Consider the following 23,282-nt stretch of genomic DNA (forward strand, 5'->3'; position numbering starts at 1 on the left):
GGCCAGCGGTTTCACTGTTGAGGATTCTGAGCCTCAAACTCCCTGAGGTTCAGATGGGAAAATAAAGGCGAAGAGATTAGGTGGGGTTTTGCCCACCTCCCTTTTTTTTGGGGGGGGTGGGTGTTGATAACAGCATAATGGTGCCATGTTGGAGAAAAGTTTAAGACTAAGGGAGAGCTGAGGCAGAGGCCCTTCTTCAGGGAGAAGAGAAGAGAGACCACAGGCCATGCTTAGCTTTTCGACATTCGTCTTTACCATCATTTTCTAATTATCAGACTAGCACAGTGCTTGTGCCCCCAACCCCACTTATTCTAGAAGAGCTTATCTCGCTCATTATTTGAAAGGCAGATTTGAACCCAGGTTCCATCAGTTACAATCAGCATCATTTCAGGCAAGTCATTTCATATCTCTGTGTCTTCCTTCCCCTGTCGGCAAAATGTGGTTAACAGTAGCCCCTAGCGAGAGAACGGAGTGACGTAACTTCTGTAAAGTGTCCCAGCCAGGGCTTGCCATTTAGTAAATGCTCAATAAATGGCATCAATGATGAGAAGGATAGTGACAATGATGAATGTTGACACTGATCGTGTCCACATCTTCCCTGGTGGGGGGGGGGGGGGGGGGGGGGGGTCTTGTGCATACTTTCTCCACTGCCCGGCCAAGTCCTATTTATTTTTCAGTAGCCAGCTGAGGTCGGGTCCTCAGGGATCATTTCCCGTCTTTCATTCTCTCTAAAACTGTTTGTTCCTTCCTCACGGTTCTCGCTGCTCACTCTGTGAAACTGTACATCAGTCCTTAGTTATCTTTTCTTATATTTATTCGTTCCTTGGTCAGCTTTGCTCTTCGTAACTGGCCAGAACCTTTAAAAGACGGTCTCTACACAGGGCGAGCTGTGTGACGCAGGACAATCACCTCCCTTCTCCGGAGCTCAGATTTTTAGGCCTACCATTTAAAAACGGCCAAGACACGGGGGGCTCCTGGGTGGCTGGGTCGGTTGAGTGTCCGACTCTTGCTTTCGGCTCAGGTCACGATCTCACAGTCGTGAGTGAGCCCCGCGTTGGGCTCTGTGCTGAGAACGGAGCCTGCCTGGGATTCTCCCTCTCCCTCTCCCTCCGCCCCTCCCCCCCCCCCCAAAATTAAAAACGGTGAAGACATAAACATGTTGTCAGGTGTAACGCCATGCGTAAACATGAAGAGATGGGATATCTTCGTCGTCTACGCTTCCGGCTGAAAATGGGAAGAAAGTAAAGCTAAGAAAGAGAAAGTAAAAAAAAAAAACAGACAAGAGATGTGAATTTCCTACCCAGGCGGCCACGGCCCTCTGGCGCCCAACTGCACCCTGTTATTACGAGAAGCTGCAAAAATCTGCTCGGCGCTGCAAGCCCCAGCTGTCGGGGGCAAAGGACAGAGGCACGGGAGCAGAGCCGGGGGCCGCCAGAACCCGTGGCCTCAAGTGCAGTTCAGAGCCTCGAACAACGCAGTGCATGTCGAGGGCAGAACCGGGGCAGCTCCAGGGGCCAAAACCGTCCACCCGAGCGCAAGCAGGGGCCGGAGGCGGTTGTTCGGCACGGCCGGCAGGGGGCGCTGCAATACACCGAAATCGCATTCAGCCCTTCTCCAGGGCTTCCGCTGGGAGTGGGTGCGGAGTGAGGGCCCACGACAGAGTGCTTGGCTGCCAGCCGTTTGCAAGGAAACAGGATGCAGGGGGCTGCAGCTTTCAAAAGAGGAAGAGCCTGTCCGTGGAACCGCAGAGCTCGTGTGTGTGTGTGTGTGTGTGTGTGTGTGTGTGTAAGAGGGTAAGCTCTTAGCCCATAGTCCTAGAATTGGCTGACAGCTGACCCATCTAATCCAGTGTTTCCCAAGTGGCAGCCATGTTAACCCCGAAGGACATCTTTTTTTTTAACAAATATTTTTTTTAAATTTGTTTACTTTGAGAAAGAGAGAAAGCGTGAGGGGGGAGGGGCAGAGAAAGAGGGCGAGAGAGAGAACCCCGAGCAGGCTCCACACTGTCACTGCAGAGCCCCATGCAGGGCTCGAACTCACAAACCATGGGATCATGACCCGAGTCGAAGTTGAATGCTCAACCGACTGAGCCACCCAGGTGCCCCTCCAAGGGACATCTTGAGTGTCACGAAAGAGGGGGGTGCCACAGGCATCTAATGGGCAGGGTCAGGGATGCCGCTAAACATCCTGTAATGTACAGAACATTCCCACAGCAAAGAACATTGGACCCAAATGTCAACTGGGCAAAAGTTAAACCCTGGCTGACTCAACTCTCCACAGGACCACGACCCGGCTCCTGTCTTCCAGCTCCTGGGGGTCATTCTGTCGTACTGTCTGGGCAGGGCAGCACGTGCATGTGGCTGTGTTTTGAGCCTTCTCTGTCATTGGGACAGTAAATGTCACTGAGACAATTTACATCCCAGCAAGTGGAGATGAGTGCTTCGTGGAAGAAGTCTGGACACATCTCTGTTGACTCAGAAAATCACAATAATCCACAGAACACTAAAACTGGAAATGAAAGTTTCTAAAGGTGCGTGTTAAGAGAAGTGGATGTTTTGCTGGGCAAGAGTAAGGACTAGTAGGTGTGAAACAGACATGTCATATCATGAAGACGCTAGGACTCATGGGAACAGACCCCAAATAGTACCAACTGTACTAGAGGCCCAAGAGAATAGCAGGGTCTGTGACTGATATTTATTGAGCGTCTACTGTATACTTGGGTCTAAAGCAGTCTGTACCCTTGGTGGCAGCGAATGTACCCAGTACAGGCTAGAGGTTAATAAAGGTTTCTTCATGAGATCTGTACAACCGCCCATTTAACAGATGATAACCTTGCGGCTTGGAGACATTGGATGACTCCTAAGTTCACAATGTCTGAGTGTTAGATTCAAGACCCAAGCCATGTATATCCTTGCATAAAGTCTGTATAGTTTCCACGACATCCCCCAGCCTTACCACACATCAGCTGAAATTAGGTCCTACCCTCTAGGGATTCAACATATGAAGGGAGGTGGTATCATACCCACGCAAGAGGAATTTTAATATAAAATAGGCTGTCATGAAAACTACAACAACCAAAAAATATTCGGTGGAGAAATAGATGTACAGACATTGTTTCCAACACAGCGATTTGGAAGGATCCTACAGAACAGGCGGTATTTGAGCAGGTCCTTAAATAGCATGTAAGGTTTTGGGGTTTTGTTTTGTTTTAAGTTTATTTATTTATTGAGAGAGAGAGGGGTGGGGGGACAGAGGACCTGAAGCAGGCTCTGTGCCAACAGCAGAGAGCCCAATGTGAGGCTTGAACTCATGAACCAGGAGATCATGACCTGAGCTGAAGTCGGAAGCTTCATCGACTGAGCCACTCGGGGGCCCCACACGTAAGGTTTTATTAAGCAGAGACGTTGTGTGTGTGCGTGTGTGTGTGCACGTGTGTGTGCGTGCGTGTGGGTGTGGGTGTGTCTGTCTCTCTCTCTCTCTCTCTCTCCCTCTCCCCCCTGCCCTCACCAAGAAAGAACTGCGTATCCCAATTCCGTGCTATACGTATACTAAGAGCAAAGAACTATAGATGTTCAAGAATTCGTTCACTCATCCATTAACATATTTAGCTGGAAATCAAATGAAAGGAGCAGAGCAGCAGCAAGGGCCCTCAGGGGACGTATTCTCCGCTGGGCTGGGACGAGTGAACACAGAGGCAGAACCTCTATGTGCGATGGTGAGCAGGCCTCTAAAGAAAATCAAAGCAGATAAAGGGGACTGGGAGCGAGGCTGTTCCCCGAAACACGTGGTGTTCAGGAAAAGCTCCTCCGGGAAAGCGGTTTTTGAGCGGACACCTGACGGAAGGGAAGGGGTGGGTGGTGCAGATGCCTCAGAGGAAAAGAAATGTCCATGGAAGGGAGGAGCGAGGGAGTAGTCAGAGGCCAACCCGTCGTTCAGTCTCCTGCAGTTTAGCTGCGGGAGGAACCGCGTATTAATTGAGCATTTACTATGTCCTAGAAACCACAGAGCCGCTTTCCACACGTGACCTCGTGGCAATACAGTAACAACTTATGGTCTCCACCTTACACACGGAGGGCGGGGAACCTGAGGTTTGGGAAAGTTAGGGAGGTGGCTCAGCACCACAAAGCTGGCAAAGGACACAGCTAGAACTGCAGGCCTCGCCGTCCGATTTGGGAGCCACTGACCACACGTGGCTGGGAAGCATTTGAAATCCAGATCGCTAGCCCAAATCGAGATGTGCTGTTAGTGTGAAATACACATCCGCCAGATTTCAAGACCCAGGAGGAATAAAAAAATGTGGTACGATATCTCACTAATATTTATATTGGTTACATGTTGAAATATTACTATTTTGGCCGGACTGGGTTATTGAAATGTATTCTTTAAATTTCTTTCACCTGTTTCTTTTTCATCGTTTGAGTGTGGCTGCCAAAACTTTAATTTCTTTTAACGTTTATTCCTTTTTGAGAGACAAAGTGAGACAGAGCATGAGCAGGAGAGGGGCAGAGAGAGAGGGAGACACAGAATCCGAAGCAGGTTCCAGGCTCCGGGCTGTCAGCACAGAGCCCAATGCGGGGCTCAAACTCCTGAACCACGAACTCAGGACCTGAGCCGAAGTCGGACGCCTAACTGACTGAGCCACCCAGGGGCCCCTGGCTGCTAAAACTTTAAAACTACACACACGGATGGTGTTGGACTTTTATTGGATGGTGCAGGGCTAAAATGAGCCTTTTCGGCTCTACGACGCTGCCCAGGAGGGTCATTCATCAATCCCTCTGTTTTTATCAACATCTGGAGAATCCACTTGACTCTCTGTCCTACCACCGGCTGAGCCACCGTGCACCTGCCTCCCCTGCCAAAATCACTAAAGAAACAGACAATAAATACATTACAAGTAAAAACTCCCATGTTCAAGGACTAAACCTCCAATCCTCATTTATTAGAGACAGCCCTGGATATCTACTACCATGCTTTGGAGGACTGCTGTTTTTTCCAATATTCATGAAGGGAGCTTCCGGCCACTGGGGTTTAGAGCCTGTGAAAGAGAGGCTGGTTCTATTCCGAGCACTGCCCTTGACCTCCCGTGACCTTGCGTGAGTCACAGGCCCGCTCCCGCTGGGTGGCCCGGTGGATGTGGGGCAGCTGATGCGGGCTGTGGCCTGGAGAGCACGTGGGCCCTTGGCTGAACTGTGCTATATATAAGCCTGCAGTGTTATTAAGGGAACCGGGTTCATCCCACACAGAGCACACTCTCTAATCGTTGCCAGCGTAAATTATTTACATCCGAGGAGCACAGGCAGGACAAAGAGACAGACAAGGGTCTCCCAGGAGACCTTGGAGGGTCACCAAGCTCCTCCTCCAGAGCCCTCTGCTTGGACTGCTGGGCCACGCCCGCATTCTGGGCCAGAGAGGAGAAGGGAGCAACCCCAACCCCCTAAGCCTCCATCCTCGAGGCCCCTGAGGACCTGAGGTCACCCGCAGTGTTTGCCTGCTAACCCTAGGTAACCTGATAACCTCATTCAGATTTCAACTTTTTAATTTTTTTTTAATGTTTATGTATTTTTGAGAGAGCCACAGAGACAGCGTGAGCAAGGGAGCGGGAGAGAGAGAGAGGGAGACACAGAATCCGAAGCAGGCTCCAGGCTCCGAGCTGTCCGCACAGAGCCCGACGCGGGGCTCGAACCCACAGACCATGGGATCCTGACCTGAGCCGAGTTGGATGCTTAACCGACGGAGCCACCCAGGAGCCCCCAGGCTTCAACTTCTAAACCTGGATCTCTGGATGAGACTTCTCACCAGATCGCCGCCTACAGAGCCGTGGGACCGTGAACACGCAATAACCTCCTGCCCTGTGCCTCAGTGTCCCCATCTGTAAAACGTGGGCAACACCGGGAGGACCAGCATCTCTTAGGGATAAAATAAGGATGAAATAGGATTTCAAATGCAGCTTTTTGGGCCTCAGCTTCAGCTGGAGCCCCAGACAATAGCGACTATATTCTAAAGAGAGGGATACGCCCACTATACAGGTCCTAAAAAAAGGTAGCCAAACTACACCTTCTGAGATTCTTGACCGCTCACCCACATGGCGGCATGCTGGGATCAGGAGTGGTGCTTGAGTGAGACCTGGCAGTGTTGGGAGTGCTCCTGCCCACCCCCAAACAGGGGAAGAGACGGGTAGTAGCCCCTCACCTCACGCTTCAACACGATCGCTCAAAGAACAGGATCGATGTCCCCGGGAGCCTGGGGGGGTACGGCTGATTGGTGTCTGACTCACACCGGAGACATCTAAAAAAAGAATCTTAAAGAAAGATAGGCTGAAACCCGGTGAAGGGGTAGGGGTTGCAGTTTGGAGAGCGACTGCCTAGCTCACGTGCAACACGTGCTCCCCATGGCGCAGAGGGGAGCCACGTGCAAAAGAAAGCCTCAGGAAGAGGGGTTGCCCCAGATCCCACCTGGAGGGAAAGGGGATCTCGGGTAAAAGGAAACTGGACTCTCCCAGCCATTTACCAAGGGTCCCCTACTGGTCAGTAAGGAGCTGAAAAGAGATGCATTTTTCTTCATCAAGAATCACAAGTAAGAGATCCCAGAGAAGAAGGGATGCTCCAGATGTGCCCCCAAAACGCCGCACGGAAAAAACGTTAGCACTCACCCTGCCAGAAGCACTGACTCTAAGTCTTTGCAAAGGTACTCGTCGAGGAAGACTTGCTTTCTTTTTATCTGTCCGTTCTTGACCCAACCTTGTATCCAGAAGAAGTTGTGATCAAGGTCAGCAAGATGGAGGAGATACAGCGCAGTCATAAGCCAGGGAAAGACAGGACAGTCTGGGGAAAGAGCGATGTCTCCCCCTTAAATAAAATGTAATTTATTTGTTGCGATATACTGACCTGGACACGTTCAATACCGAACTAAAACTGTGTGTGAAGAAGAGTGAGCAGAAACAACGTGGGACATAACTTGAAAAAAAACATGCCACGAAGGTTTGCAAAAAGGTAAGTGCAGGTTAACTTGTTTAGTTTTCTTCATATTTTGTGTTTTCTTTATTATTTTGTATTCTATTATAGCATTGCAATCAGTTAAAAAAATTTTTTTAACGTTTATTATTATTGAGAGACAGAGAGACACAGAGCGTGAGCAGGGGGAGACACAGAATCCAAAGCAGGCTCCAGGCTCTGGGCCAGCAGCGCAGAGCCTGATGCGGGGCTCGAACTCACATACCGCGAGATCATGACCTGAGCTGAAGTTGGACGCTTAACCGACTGAGCCACCCAGGCGTCCCTGCAGTCATTTTTATATGAATATCTTTGGGTTGTGGAATGAATCCTCTGAGCTTCCATGATTTCTTATGGGGAAATTTGCTTTGACAAATGCTTTGGATTACAAGCATGTTGCTAGAACGAATTAAGCTCACAAACCAAGGTTTTCCTGTATTTCTATTTTGTATCTAATAAAACGGAGACTCTTCTAAAAAAAGTCATTCTTTTTCCAATGTCACATTATTTTAAAATGACAGAATTAAACTTCAATCCAAGCCAAATCTAACTAAATTTTATGACTCAGTGCTTTAACACACCAAACTAAGAAACTACATCATCCTTAAGTTGGAGTTTTCTTGTTTTGACAACCATCAACAACTACAAATTAACTGTGAAGACGTTAACAAAGAGAATAGCTGATAAGTTGAGGTGTGAAACTTCTAGAAATGTGAAATCTAGGGACGACCATGGCAATCTGAGAAAAAACTGAAATATGTGGGTTCATTATTTGTGTCATTTTTGAAATACTATTTTTTTGTTTGTAATTAACAATATAAGTACGTGTAGTATCCTTCCTCCATAAAGATTTCATCTGGAGCCACATTTAGGATATGAAGATCTAAATTCAAGGCAACTGCCTTTTAAGTGTTCCCTCAAAATTATCAGCAGTCTCTGCAGGAGATCTTTCAAAAAGGAATGTGAAATTAACATTTTTGGAAGGTCTTTTCTGGGCCAGTTTGGTAACATTCAATAAGTATTTGTTGAGTATCCCTACAATTTTAATTAGGTCTCACAGTCCACAGTAGGAGATAGACAAAGAAACAGGTAATATTTTGGGTATGATGGCATAGGGCAAAGTCAGGGTATACCCCACATTCTGTGGAGTCTGGACCCCCAAGAAGGGGTGTCCAAGGAATGTTCCCTGGAGAGGACATCTAAGCAAGCCGTAGGAGATCAAGAGACATTTGTGAGGTGACACATCTGGGGTCTACACTTCAAGCCAGGAGAGAAACATGCAAAGGAATGAAGGCGTGTGGTGTGGATATAAGATCTAAAACATTTCAAAGCTACTGCGGTGGTAATTTTGAAGCAGAGAATGGCAGGAAATGAAGCAAAGGAGCTAAATGGGGTCACATACTTCATAATCATAGCTTTTCACATGACTGGCAGTTTCTTAAAGGCATAAATTCTTCCCCGTCACCCCCATGTACACCCAGGATCTGGAACCAATCATATGCTAAGGCACTAACTCAGCATTTATTCAATGAATCAACTTCACAAATCAAGGTCTAGGATTAGACCTGTGGGACCACAGGGAACCTCTGAAGGCTTTTAAACAGAAGCATTTTGTGTTAGAGTTTCATTTTAGATGGATTACTCCAAATGTAGGGGCAGTGAATAGATTTAGGAAGAGACACGGACAAAATTGAGGAGGCCAACACAGTAGCCTAGGCTAGCGATGGTCTGAAAAAGATTCCTTCTATTTGACAGTTTTTAAAAAATGGGAGGACAAAATTAGCAAGATTTGATGACTGGGCAGGTGGGGTGGAGAAAGAAAGATGTCTACGATGTCTCCTAAGTCTGGTTGGATGATTAGACTGATGATGATATCATGCATGATGATAAAGAATAATGAAAAAGAAATGTCGATGGATGGGGGCAAATTCCCTGTTGAATCTGTTGAGTTTGAGGTGTCTTTTGAACATTCGAGTCAGAATTTCCAGTAGGCTATAGAATCCTCGACTCCAAATCATCAGAGAGGCCAGGGCTAAGAGTAGAAATTTGTAGGTCAGTATGAATAGTGATGGTTAGAGCTCTGGAAGTGGATGAGAATTCCCAGTGAATATGTGTGAGACAAGAGTGGTGGGAAACACACACAGAGCAATTCTATTTAGGAACAAGGAAGAAGAAAAGAATCCCATAAAGCAGATTATAGGAGGAGGGGAAGAACAAGAATTATCAGAGAATAATGTCCACAAAACCAAAGGAGCAGAAATATTTAAGAGAAGGGTCTCAAGTTTCAAAAAGCTACAGGATGAGCAGTTGAACAAGATAAGGGCTCAAGACCCCTATTGGAATTAAGAATATAGAGGTGGTGACGGTTTTCAATGCTTCAATGGGAGCTGAATATTCATTGAAAGAGATTAAGGCGTGAATGCGACATGAACACATAGAGGCGGAGAGTGGAGAGTACTTGGCAAAGAAGGAAAGATCAAAAAATCAAGAGTCAAGGCTCCTTTTCTCTCCACCAGAGAGGGATGTGAACAGTCAATGTAGGATTCTGTTTTTTTTTTTCATAGGATGAGGATATTTATAAACTCAGACGCCAGATATAGAATTAAGGGAAAAAAGAAAAATAGGAGAAAGAAAAGAAATTAGTACTGATTGAAAGAACGGCATGGGGTTCTGCTATGGGGATAGAGTAGCAGACTCGGTTCCAGCCACTAGGGCATCAAAAAAGAAGTAAGAAAGTTTCCGTGGCTTTAGGGAGCCATGAAGCTGGTGAGAGAGATAAATACGTACACTCCAAATCGCAAAACAACGGATTGAGTTTGATCAGAGTCCTGAACGATGTGTTGCTGGAACAAATAAAAAGTAACTCACGCACAGCCCGTTGAAGACGACTTCTCAGGGGAGCTGAGATTTTACTGGGGCTCTCATGGTTCAAGTAGTGATTGTCCAGCTGAAGGGGGACAAAGGGACTGGATAGAAGGCATTTCAGGTAGTAGGACCAGTGTGAGCAAAAGGTGTGGAATCATGCAAACCCACCTACTGGGTGCAACTCACTCATCCAGATACTGCGTGGGACACCGAGATGAGTGAGAAAAGGCTGCTGGCCCTACGGAGGCACATGGAAGATTCTGGCGCTAGAAAGTAATGCCAAAGATGGGAACTGGTACTACACAGATGCTCAAAATATAATTGTTCAATAAATAAACAGTGTTCTGCTGAGTTAATGGCTCTGAATTCTTCCCTGTGGCTCATCCATTCTTAATATTCAGTGGAGCAAATAAATAAAACACTTAAGTTTCCATCTGCACCTAAATTTCAACATTTACTCATCAAAAGCTCTGACCCTTGGCTTGATGTTTCCATCGGGTCACTAATGAAAACAGCTGAAAGTTTCCTGCTGGATCCATTTGGATGGAAGCTCCTTTGGCTCTGTTATTTCTCATGCAATGGCGTCATTCCTTCCTACAGTGTTTTCTTTCTTTCTTTCTTTCTTTCTTTCTTTCTTTCTTTCTTCTTTCTTTCTTTCCTTCTTTCTTTCTTTTTTGTAGATGCAGCCTTAACATTTTATTTAATTACTTATTTATTTATTATTTTTAATTTAATTTATTTTTAAAATTTACCTCCAAGTGAGTTAGCATATAGGGCAACAACGATTTCAGGAGTAGATTCCTTAAGGCCCCTTCCCCCTCTAACCCATCCCCCCTCCCACAAGCCCTCCGGTAACCCTCTGCTCTCTATATTTAAGAGTCTCTTATGTTTTCTCCTCCTCCCTGTTTTTTATATGATTTTTGCTTCCCTTCCCTTATGTTCACCTGTTTTGTCTCTTAAAGTCCTCATATGACTGAAGTCATATGATATTTGTCTTTCTCTGGCTAATTTCGCTTAGCCTAATACCCTCCGGTTCCATCCACACAGTTGCGAATGGCAAGATTTCATTCTTTTTGATTGCCCAGTAATACTGCATCCTGTGGTGCTTTTTAAATGATGGACCAAAAGGACTGTTGCAGTTACACTTGCTGCTTGCCCATGACAATCATGATACCCAAGGAAGACATCAGGGGGACACACATCTGAGAGTTTAAATAAGTGCTGGGTGGGCAATCACTGATTGAAAAAACGTGGTCAGTTTGGAGACTGTACACGTTCTCCCTGATTCCTCTTAAGGCACTAATCATCCATCCTTGAATTCCTGCATAACTTCGTGCTGTAAAGGGATCGGGCTCTCGCTTGATCTCAGAGCCACTTTTCACAGATAGAGGGCAGAGATTTAACCTCTCATTCCAGAGATGAGAAAATTAACCTTCAGCAAGAAAACACCAGTGAAATATCTTAACAAGCCCTACGTAATTCACTTAGTCCTCAAAATATGCCTCTGAAGAAGGTCTGATTATTATTCCCGTGTAATGGGAAAGGAAACAGAGGCCAGAAAGGTTCAGTAATTTACCCATGGTCTCACAGCTAGTGGGGTATTTTGTTTTGCTTTCTTTTTTTAAACCTGAATCCAGTATAAGTTTGGTTTTTTTTATTGCTAGCAATACAAAAGGCCCTACCAGAGAACAGCCATTTCTCAGCACACGTGTACATTTTTAATAGGTGTTTGAGGTTCATACGACATACATGTAAGGTCCACTGTCCTGGCAGGACAGGGAGATGGGCAGGGTTATTTGAGACCATTGATTAACTCCAGGAAATGCCTCACTATTGTCGAAAAGTCAAGTAGCACCCTGAGCCATAACCAGGGTTCTTCCTACTGTCCATCAAATCTCGAATTAAAATCATCGCATTGATGTGGAAGGGCTCAACTAGCTCCTTCCGTGTGATTTCAAGAAAGCTTCACCACCTCTCTGAGCGGATCCTAGCTATGTTGCTGGGTTTGGAAACTCTCGATTTAATCCTTCCAGCCACCATTCTTGAGTCCTGGCTACCCTAATGATCGTGATGAAAATAACTTATGAACATTTAGTGTACAAGAGGAGCTGTGTCAAGAACTATACAAACGTTGTTTCAGTTGACGTCTACCACGACCACCAATGGGATAGATGTGCTCGATGGCTGGCCCCAAATCGTCACCCCTCTCCATAACCAGGTTCTTTCTCATAGACTTTTCCAGCTGTTCTCCTAAAGCCGCGGGGGTCTGTTCCCCATTCCCTTAAATTCAGGCTCATCCTTGTAGCTCCCTTTGGTCATTAGCATGAGACAGAAGTGATGGCGGTGCCAGTTCTGAGCCTGAGCCTCAAGGGCCTGTGTGGATTTCTGTTTAACCCCTTGTGCTCCTATCATCACAAGAAGGATGTGACGGTGTTTCAGAAAACTGACAAAGAATGTGTGGAACAGACTGACCAGCCAGCACGCCTCCGTGGGGCAGGCTGTGAGTAGAGTCCCAGCTAAACCGCAAGAGCAAGACAAGCCCAGTCTAGATTAGTGAGAGGGGCTGAGATCAGCTGGCCTTACAGACGATTGAGCTGTAATAGTGTCATTTGTTGAAAGCCACTGGGTTGCCAGGGTGTGTGTGCTGCAGGGGGTGGGGAGGGGTGGTAAGCTAACAGATATGCTAGGTCATAATGTTACCATTCCCAATGAGTAGATAAAGATACTGAGGTCAGTGAAGTTTAGTCACTGGCTCCAAGTGGCATCATGGATAGTAAGAGTCACGCTTGATTAATGTGATTCTGGGCATGTCCAGGCTCTTCACCTCCACAACTGCCCTGTCAGCCACCGGGCTGAGGAACGTGGCCCCCGCGCCAGGAGCCTTTAAGCTGGAGGGGGACTTCTGAGTCCTGAGCAGTCTCTGCTTGGGGCGCCTGAGTGGCTCAGTCGGTTGAGTGCCCGACTTCAGCTCAGGTCAAATCTCGCAGTTCGTGGGTTCGAGCCTTGTGTTGGGCCCTGTGCCGACAGCATGAAGCCTGCAGCCTGCTTCCGATTCTGTGTCTCCCCCTCTCTCTGCCCCTCCCATGCTCTTGCCCTGTGTCTCTCTCAAAAATAAATAAACATTAAAAATATATATATATATAAATTCTGATAGTGAAAGCCCAGAATCTGTGGTCTTAAAACACTCCTAAGGGACTTTACTGCATTTGTATGGATGATCAGGCCACGTGGGGAGTAGGGGAGGAAGGCTAGTCCTAAAAGAGGGCCAGGAGGCACTCACCCAGCTTCCCTCCTTCTCATGGGCTGTGGATGTGCAGTGTAACCTAATCCATCTATGCATAAGAAAGGAGGTGCGCAGGTTTTAAGCCAGAAAGGAACAAGGTGTTTCACTGGGAGCTTGAGGAAAGAAATAAAAAATTGCATCTTTTGGATGAAAGGACCCTTAATCTTCAAAACACAAACCATTTTTCCATACCAAAGCTCCTTCAAAACCTAGGAAGTCTGCTGAGGCCTCAAGTCAGGCAAACAGCTTGTGTTTTGCAGATTAAGGAGTCTTTGACCCAAAGGATCCATTTTTGTGAAACTCTAAAGGAAACGCCTGGTCTATTTCTAGCTGACGCACTCCCGGACAGAGGCGGCTTTAAATGCAGTAAGAGAAGGTGGCAGCTTCCCTGCTGGGACTGGGCCCGCACAGGGAGGCAGCAGATGAAGGGCAGAGTTCCGAAAGGAGAAATTTTGCCCCAAAATATCTTACCTGCTTTCTTGCCAGGATGCCCCAAATACCCACTATAGAATAAACACAGCTTTGAAATACTGAAAGTTCCTATTCAAGGAAGAGGGCTAATAATACCAAGTGCTCTAGAACTGAGGGGCCACGCTGCCTCATCAGATTCCCACAACACTGAGCCATCTGCAGGGTGGGGAAACTGAGGCCTCACTTCATGGGCAAGGAAACGGACTCCCAGAGAGTGGAGGTAGGGAGCCTAAGATTATGCCAACACAGCCTCATGTTCCATCCTACATCTGACCCCGGCCCCAGGGCAAGCAGCAAAGCTACAGCCTGGAGCGGGGTTATTTTTGAAGGATACATCGGAAGATGCCCTGAGGTTTAACTGGCAGCGGACTAGGCTGAGTCAGGGTGACCGCGTTCTAGCCCCATCCCTAATACCACTGCAGAGGCAAGACAAGGTAACTGATACGCCAGGTGTCTGCACCTATACAAGCAGGAAGTTTGGCTTAGGTGTCTTCCTCGATTTCTTTCCAATTTAATGTGGTCTTGGGCTGGGATTCTATACTTGTGGAAGAAAGAAGAAGAACAGAGAGAGAGAGAGAAAGGAAGGGGAGGCAGGAGGAAGAGGAGAAGAAGGAGAAGAAGAGGAAGAAACCGAGACAGACAGAAGACTAAGAACCAGGGAGGGAGGGAAAGGAGAGGGGAGGAAGGCATGGAGGGAGGGAGCGAGAGAAAAAGAGAGAGAGAGACAAAGAGAGGGAGGGAAGGAGGAAGAGAGAAAGAGAAGGAGAGAGCACACCAAGTTCCATTTTGGCTTGCTTTAGAGGAGGGGAAATTATGCCAGACAAGAGGGATCGAGTCTAAGAAAGTGAATGGATTTGATTTGTCTAAGCCTTAGGAAAGCAAATATTACTGAAATGTTGGCTGACCGCCACTGACTTCCAAACAGAAAATGGCTTCCAGATAAACTGTGGGTACTCAGCAGGGTCTGTTAGAGTGAGTGATGTGGTGCCATGCACTGCTGGAGAGAGGGGAGAAATTATCATGTTCTCCTGACAGAGACCAACAGAAAGAGCCAGCCCAAGAGGAGGAGAGGAGGCCCAGCTGGGGTCCCAAAAGGCTCAGATAATTTACACAAAACCCAGAAGAGCTTCCGGAAGCAGTTACCCTGTTCGAGCCAAGTCACAACGTTGAATGCGATGGGAGTTGGACGGACAACAAAGCACGGGTGTGGGAGTCAGGAGGCCCAGGCTCCAGGCCCAGCTCAGTCTCTAAGTCACCTTGTGATCTGGGTCAAGGCTCATCCTGTCCACGCGCCTCAGTTTGTCCGTGTAGAAAACAGTTGGAGGTTTTAAATTATCTCCAGGGCCTTTCTGAGTCAGCCATTCTGTGATATATTGTGATCAAGTACCAGTGACCGTCGCCCATTCAACGGGTACTTATTGGACACCTGGTACCACAGGGCATCAAGTAACTGACATCCATAAACCTACAAGGGGCTTTCTATGAGATTATCAACTCTCCTTACACGGGGAGTGACCCAAAGGTGCCATGTGATCTAACCTTCTATCTCCAGGAAGTACGGAATCTGAATGTTACGCGGTTTGACGTTCACCTTAAACTAGATGTATAAGGCAGGGAAAAGGCTTTCCTTAAGAACCATACGATTTCGCAGGGTCAGGAAGTTCCGTTGGTCTCACCTGAGCCACGCCAGCCCTCTGAGGGGGTAGTTCTCATTAAGGGGAAAACACATGGGTAAAAGTCTTCTGATTTACACATCAGTACGTCTTAGAGGCATCACAAGCCTTGTGGGAGTTGAAAAGAAAACCCATAGGAAACGTCCTCCTAATACTCTGAACTATTTTAGGTTGAATAAGACTTAAAGAGAATCAAGTCCAGAGGCTTCCTTTCGTGACAAAGGTCCCACAGCTAGTTAATGGCAGAAACCAAACCAAGAGCACATCTTCACATCTCCTTCTGCATACTATTTTTACAACTCAGAGCATCTTCTCCTGTTCCTAGAAGCATTGATTTTTGGGGGGGGGGGGGTGGGTTGTTACTTTGTTTTGTTTTGTTTTGTTTTGCCGTAAGGACCATTTCCAGGGAAGCCAAGTTCCCCAACTCAGCTTCTCATTACTGTGACAGCGATCTTACTGTGATGCGTGTGGGGGGTGGAGGGGCCTTTGGGGAGCACGCTGGAGGTGATGAAGAGGGTGGGAGCCAGTGCAGGAGCGTGCGCAGTGCGGGGGAGCAGAGGGAGCAGGAAGGCCGCAGTCAAATGCAGGGGTGGAAACAAAGCTGTTGTATTGATTCAAAAAGGCAGCTCGCTGAGGTTGACGCTGCTGGCCTGGCTCTTGCTGGCCCGCTCTCCTCTCGGCCACCCTCAGAGGTTCAGACCCATCTACTCTGTATGCAGAGGGTGCATCGCACAGGATCGGGACCAGATGGGATGTGTTCACCTGACCAGATGAGGGAGGAAGGCAGAGAGGGAAGGGAGAGAGAATGTGGGAATGGAAGAAGACAGATCCCTCTTCTCAGATGGATATAATAAAAGAACCAGGCGAAAGAGTCTAAAGGGACAAGTGCCTGATTCCTAGGAAATAAGTTGGGGCAGCTTTTTCTGCCCCTCTTCCCCATCACAATGGTTCTGTTTCTAAGCTAATTTTCACCCTTTCATCTCAACCACTGGACCAGCCTCTTAATTCCTTCCCTTCTAAAATCTTGCAGGAAATAGATCCTCAGTAAACGTTTGATGAGCAAATAAACAGCCTCTAACGTTGATCTCATGATGCCAGTTAAAAAATAATTTTTTTAACATTTATTTATTTTTGAGAGAGACAGAGGACGAGCAGGGGAGGGGCAGAGAGAGAGGGAGACACGGAATCCGAAGCAGGCTCCAGGCTCTGAGCTGTCAGCACAGAGCCTGACACGGGGCCCGAACTCACGAACCGTGAGATCATGACCTGAGATGAAGTCGGACACTTAACTGGCTGAACCACCCAGGCGCCCCCTTCATCATGTCAGTTTTAACGAATTTTTAGTGAATCACCACTTCTTCAGAGAACGTAAATTCAAAAATCTGGGCCATAAACACACGGAAATGGAGCGGCCAGGCACAGAGTTTCAGAAAGGGTTACGATGACCAAGGGTAGGCAGGTGACCCAGTCTAGGTCAGCAGACCATTTCCACATAGGAATGGCATCTCCAGGCTGCCAACCCACCTGGCTTCTCAGGAAAAGCCAGAAGGAAATCCAAATTTCTATATGACATCTCTTCATTTCTAAGCATCGACAAATGATCTCTCCTCCACCCCTGACCTGTGAGGGTCAAATGCAACGTAGCCATGTGGCAACAGGTGCATCTGTTCATGACCCTGGACTTACAGGGATCAAGTCCAAACATCTTAATTAAGCATCCAAGCCTCTCCCTTAACTAGTAGGTTCCCTAACCTTGCTTTTTCATTCTGTACACTAGTATAGATCCTGTAACTACCATAAGTCCAATTTCCTAACACTTGGGGAAATACACTGCTGTCTTTACAGGTGCAGAATGTTTTCTCTGCTTTTTCCCTCCGCCTCAGACTTGCCTCCTCCGAAAGCCTTTCCTAAAGGCGTCACCACCCCCTTCTCAAATCCTGTAGCATGGAGGGGATATAACTATTCTTTGTCCTTTAAAACAAAGGCCATCATTCCATAGTTACTTAACAGAATCCTGTGGTGGTAAGTGTTTGGGGACCTAAGACACCTGGATTCTAATCCTAACTGTCCCCCCACTTTACTGTGTGGCCTTGGGCAAGGTGACTTTTCTGAGACTCAATTTCCACCCCTTTTGAAATAAGGATATTGGCTTAAGGTGGCAGGTTTAAAGTGGGCTCAGAAGTGACCTGGATGTAGAGAAGGGTATCAAAGTGCTAGTGTGGCTGTCTGGGCCAAGGCTGCCCCTGCCTTGGAAACACCAATCCCAATCCGTAGGGCTCTGATTAGTTCCCGGCATTCAGATGGTGGGTATATGTTTTTGCCTTTGCAATTAGACTCAATGATTTTGAATTCAGCTAAGCTTCACTGGTCATTTATTATGTGCCAGGCTCTGTGCTAAATGATTTTCCTATATTTTTATACCTCGTCCCCTCTCAGCTCCTAACCACGATCTGTGCACAAGGGGAAAGATGCAGGGAGAAAAGCACCAACTGGGAAGTGGCTGTCCCTTCATGGCCACTCTCTGGCCATGACTCTCTTATCTTGCTGTCATTTCCAGTTTTTGGAGTTTGGTGCCCACTTCATAAATGGGAAAGACTGGACTAGAAGGAATCTTTAAGTTCAAAACAGGAGGAGAGAGAGGAAGGAAGGGAAGGGAGTGAGGCCAGAAGGAAAGGAAAGGAAGAAGAAATCAGGGAGGAAAGGAAAAGTGAGACACTAAATTAAGCAGGTGGAACATAAAGAAAACTTCAGCGTTGTGGCACCTGAGTTACTCAGTCGCTTGAGTATCCTACTTCGGCTCAGGTCATAATTCCGCGGTTCGTGAGTTCAAGTCCTGCATCAGGCTCACTGCTGTCAGTCTGTCAGCACAGAGGCTGCTTCGGATCCTCTGTCCCCCCTCTATGCCCCTCCCCCACTTGCACTCTCCCAAAAATAGATAAATATTGAAAAGGAAAGGAAAGGAAAGGAAAGGGAAAAGAAAAGAAAAGAAAAGAAAAGAAAAGAAAAGAAAAGATAAAAGAAAACTTCAGCTTCTCTTTCTACCTGGATGGCAGCGTGAACTAATCTTGTTTTCCTCTAGACCAGGAATAGAAGACTTTTCTTCAAAGGGCCAGATAGTAAATACTAGGTTTTATGGGCCATACTGTCCATGTTTCAATTACTCAACTCAGCCGTTACTGTAGCACGAAAGGAATCATAGACAGTAAGAAATGGGCGTGGCTGTGTTCCAATAAAACTTTACTGGCAAAAGAGGTGGTGGGCCAGATTTGGCCCCTCCTCAAGCGTCCTTGTCCTCCAGAACCGCTTCCCTTCCCCAAGCCACCCTTTCAGGAACAACTTCACCTTTTCCATCCAGAAGAAGACCCATGAGCTGTCCTACCTCTCCAGAAATGACACTGAAGTGATTCCATTTACTTATTTAGAATTCATACCCCCACCTACTCCCAGACACAGCTAACGTGATATTACAAAGTTAAATAAGATATAAATCAGGACAATTAAAAATAAAAATGGAACAAAGAATAGTTAAAAATGAGTGCAGGAAGAGGTGCTACCAGGCACCTGGGAAGAGCTAATTGATCTGGATTTAGTTCTGAGGTTCCTGGCAGCTGAAGAAAAGTGAAGTTAATTGGCCCCCAAGGGGCTCAAGTCCCTGAGTAGGGTCTCATTAGCATCGACCATTTACCGGTGAACAAAGAAAGGCTGAGCTGAGAGGTGTGACAGTGTCCCCTGCCCCCGGGCTGTCGGGACAGCCGGGAACTGCCCCCAATCCAAGAACCCCTTTTCCCCAAGCCAGGCAGTGCTTCATTCAGCAAACCACAAAGGATTGAGACGGTCGGACTCCATAGGCCCCCAAGGGGCGAGACTTCCTGGAGTTATCGATACTCTCAGTGTGGCAGTTTCAGACCTGTCAAATGATACCCTAACCCTTGCTTCCTTCATTGAGTTGTTGGGGGAAGTGAACTTGCATGTACCAAATGCCCCATCAACGATGGATGGGAACAGGGTAAACTCCTATGACTGTTGTTAATTCCTCCAACAGAATTGTTAACAGGCAAAGCCTCCTTGGAGCTTCTATGTTGCAATCTGCCTTTTCCTTTCAGTTCTCGCCAAAAAGGGAGAGACAAGGGAGTGAGGACAACTGGAGGGACCATCAGAGGGTAGGAAGACAACAGGCATGGAGGCGAAATGATAAAAGGGTGGGAAGCAGATTTCCAGCACGAGGGGTTTTTTAGCCTCCGGTCCCTGCCTCCCTTCTAAATGCTTCAGGTAGGTATTGCATAGCAGGGCCTCCTTTTCTGCTTCCTTCTTACGTCCCTCAGCCTGGATGCCTACCTTCCACTCCGTCACCCAATCAAGTCTGCTTCTCTCAAACTGCCTTTAAGTATGTGAGAACCCCTAAAAGATTCTTAGAAACAGAGGATGCAAGACCTAGGAAGATGCTACAGATGCCCGGTTCAAGCACTTCACAAAACCAGGGCTGTCTACACTGGCCAGAAGAGACTTGGATGTAAGTGGAGACCTGGTCTTCCATAAAGTCACTTTAATTCATAGAGTGAAAAAGAGAAAATTCCCTCTTGAGCTCTCTCCCCATCATGATTAAGTTAAGGTGAAATACTCATTTTGCTTCTCCTATGTTTTATCTTCTCTCTAAGATTTTACAATATTCCTTTTGACACAACGTGGGCCTAAAGATGGGAGACGCGGCAGGAAAGAATATGGCTTGAATATAGAAGCCAGACTGTAAATCAGAACGTCATCGCACTGGTTTTGTTTTCATTGTATTATTGGTACAATTAACCATCTATTTAGTGCAAATAACACTGTACGAAAAGGAATTTTGTGGTAGCGATGTGGAATTTCCTTTATAAATGTACGCATTTATGTAAGAAGCCGATACGTTCAAGGAAAAATATGAAATGGTGAAGATGGAAGGCAAGGAGAACAGAAATTGTTAAGAAGGTACCTGAAAGACTGACATTTCAAAAATATTGATCGAATCCAATCCCTTTGTTTTAGGGACAAAGAAACACAGACAAAGAGAAGGGAAATAGCCTGCGTAATGTCTCACGTAAGAACGAGGACTCTGGAGCCAGATCAGTCTCCCTTTTTTGTGTTTGTTTTTGTTTTTGTTTTTAAGTTTATTTATTTTGAGAGACAGTGGGAGAGCACACGCTCATGAAAGGAGGAGGGGCAGGGAGGGAGGGAGAAAGAGAATCCCAAGCAGGTGCCACACAGTCAGAGTGGAGCCAGATGCGGGGCTCGATCCCATGAACCGTGAGATCATGACCTGAGCTGCAATCAAGAGTCGGACACTTAACCAACTGAGCCACCCAGGCGCCCTAGATCAGTCTCACTCTGAACCCCAAATCTGCCGACTACCACAATTACCTGGCGAATGTTATCACACTTGCCTAAATTTGGGGGAGAACCCCACAAAAGGGGAGCCCTACTACCATTTGCATCATGGCCTGGAGCTAGACCCGGAGTTAGTATGTTCAACACCCAAGAGACCTTTAGACTTGAAACCAATAAAACTCCCCCGTGACCCATGGTACACGTGATTTGCGAGCAAAATTCACTCAAGTGTATTTGTCATGGCCAGATATTGCTTTCCTTCCTATCCCTAAGACGTAGCTGCAACTATGCCACAGCTCCAAACCGCCCTCAGGCTTGTGCTGGAAAATCTATGCACAGCATCAAGCAAGCAGCGTCCTGGAAAGATCAAGCACAAGTTTCTGGAACTGAGACTTCCTCAGTTCAAATCCTAGGTTTTCCATTAACTATGGGACCGCGGCAAGTTGTTTCATTTCTCTTTGCCTCAGTTTACGTATCTATAAAGTAAACGTTCATAGAACACGTCAGGCTGTTGCCTGGATTAAACCCATCCGAGCACATCAGGCAGTTAGCAGAGTGCCCGGAACACAGGAAGTGTGCACTGAACGGTCCCTCTTATTATCAGGGCACAGCGTCAAGCCGGGCTTCCCCCAGGTCATTCGTCACAATGGTACTTTGGCTGTTGTGCTGGGTCCAAGATGTGATCCACCAGGTGTGACAGGAGAAGGACCCACAGCTGTAGGAAGTGCAGATGCAAACAGATTGCTCTCTACTGCCCCTGGGGAATGAGATATGGAGTCAGTGAAGGGTGAATTTTAGAAGCACATCCGATTAAAAACACATCAGTAAGAGAAAGCTGGCTATATGGGTCACGTTCTTCAAGTCATAAACCCTGAACTTAACAACCGCTCCATTCCTCGCCCGGCACCATGCAGGATTTCTCTCTGCTCGCATTTACCACACCGGCTGCATTTACATTGAACTTTACGGACCTGGCTTTTTCAAAACATTTCCTCCCCCCGCACAGCACCCTGTTTGAAAGCTACCCCTGCCCCTTAAACCTGAAAGCCCATCTTTCTGCATCTAATACGTGTTTCCTCGTGGCTCTTTCCCTCTGTCTCGGCAGGGGGGTTCCTAATCAGGTCAGTGAATTCTTGCTTTTTTACTCAGTCCCTGAGAAGTAAGTGATCCTGGAAGGTACTGAAATCTGAGATGCTGTTAACCTGCCCAAGGCTGAGTTGTGCAGAGGGCCTGGAACATCCCTCTCACGTGCCTGAACTCCCTGACTGCCCTCAGCCCGTCTACACAGAGCTGATCATTCGTCCTCAACAGTCTGTGATGGGTCAGACCTCCACGTGTTTGCACATGCTGTTCCCACAGCTAGAAATGATCTTCCAGGAGGTGACCTCCTGATGAACTCTTACAAGACCTGCGATCCCCAGCTAAAACTGTCCTGTCCCCACCCCGTCTCACGTTCCAACGGTATTCGTGGTTCTTTCCTTCAGTGCACCCATAGCATGCTGGGAAGATGACATCGATGGAGAGAAGCCAAAAGGGAGGGTACCGGAATCAGAAGACCTCAGTCTGTTTCCCACTAACTGCCTGCTATTCTCTTGTTTCCTTGCATCACTTATTAAACATCGCCGAATCCACTTTCTTATTAGTACAATTTGGAAAATAACCATATTCTCTATGTCAGAGCGTGGCAGGGAGAATTACTTGAGACGGTATATATAAAGTTTACTGTGCCTTGCACATAGTAAATGCTTAATAAATACACAATATTATTATTATTTGGAATATATACGTATACACACACACACACACACACACACACATATATATATATTCTAGCATTCTCATACTCTATTTGCTTAATAATAATTTTCATCCTGAATTAAAAGTAAATCCTATTGTCTTTTCACTCTTATATCACCAGCACTTAGCACGCAGTAGGTGCATACAATGTTTCTCAACCAATCAAACTCCTCCAGAGAATGGACACATCTACTTTGTCACTGTAACCACAGCCTCTAGCACAAGGAAGTGCCTTTCCACGCCTGCTCACTGAGGGAACAGATGAAGACACCAATGGATGAGTGGATTTCCCTCCAAATTCTCTAGTTACAAGGCTTGCCTGAGACCCAGTGCTGAGTTTTTGAGACCACACCCCCTCCCAGTTTCTGGCCACAACCACCATCCAATTGTGCAGATACCTTTGTTTCGCTAAGAGGGACACTCAGTCAGCGTCCTCTGTTCACACCTGATTTTTGAAAACTGTTTATTTTGAAAGAGAGAGAGAAAGAGAGGGAGAATGCGCACATGTGCACGTGCAGGGGAAGGGCAGAGAGACAGGGAGAGAGAGAATGCCAAGCAGGCTAGGCACTGTCACTGCAGAGCCTGATGTGGGGCTCGATCCCACGTGAGATCATGACCTGAGCCAAAATCGAGAGTTGGCTGTTCAACTGACTGAGCCACCCGGGGGGTCCCCACACCTGATTTTTTTTTAACTCACCCCTGCTGTGGCTTACCAACTCCCCCAAGCACAAGTGGCAGAGCCTCAGGCTTTGGTCTCCGCCCCACGTGCCCAGCCTTGTCCCATAACCTTAAAAGAACAGTCTTACTAATTATTCGAAGAACTTTCCAGAAAGAGGAAACTAGGCA

At 46.9% G+C, this 23,282-nt stretch overlaps 1 protein-coding gene across 1 annotated transcript in view; it reads right to left on the reverse strand.

The window, feature by feature from the left end:
- The window catches only part of BRINP1 (BMP/retinoic acid inducible neural specific 1), a 173,879-nt gene that overhangs the window by 126,333 nt on the left and 24,264 nt on the right, over positions 1-23,282 (reverse strand). The gene's annotated exons all lie outside the window — the stretch shown is intronic.

The sequence above is a fragment of the Panthera onca genome, chromosome D4 (genome assembly GCF_046562875.1).
Source record: "Panthera onca isolate mPanOnc1 chromosome D4, mPanOnc1 haplotype 2, whole genome shotgun sequence".
Taxonomy (NCBI): Eukaryota; Metazoa; Chordata; class Mammalia; order Carnivora; family Felidae; genus Panthera; species Panthera onca.